This window comes from Octopus bimaculoides, chromosome 5, assembly GCF_001194135.2.
Source record: "Octopus bimaculoides isolate UCB-OBI-ISO-001 chromosome 5, ASM119413v2, whole genome shotgun sequence".
In the NCBI taxonomy this organism is placed as follows: domain Eukaryota; kingdom Metazoa; phylum Mollusca; class Cephalopoda; order Octopoda; family Octopodidae; genus Octopus; species Octopus bimaculoides.
The window spans coordinates 97,341,586-97,341,994 of NC_068985.1; positions in this window are offsets into that span (position 1 = coordinate 97,341,586).

Genomic DNA, 409 nt, shown 5'->3' on the forward strand with positions numbered 1-409 from the left:
AGTTCGAAAAAAGAGGCGATAGAATTAATACGAGGCTTCCAAAGAATAATCCCTGACGTTGATTTCTTCAAATAAAAGACGGTGCTCTAGTATGGCCTATCGTCTTTTGAAACATATTGGATGGGAGGTCATGTTGCTGGTTTTGCCAATAAAAACACAAGTTTTGGAATGGGGGTGGGGGACAATTTTCGGAAATTCCAACAGAGTCCACTTATATTCTTCTTAACTTCCAGGAAAATTAATATTTTTTCGTGAAATTTTCTACAAATATACCTTGATGTATGTACATTTCGAGCATGTAGGAATTTTGAAGGAAACAACTGCAGGTTATTTTTGAGAAGCGTTCCCCTCTCGGGGTGTTTCGGAGCAAGTCGTCCATATTTGTTTCATTTTTGTCGATTATGTGCGT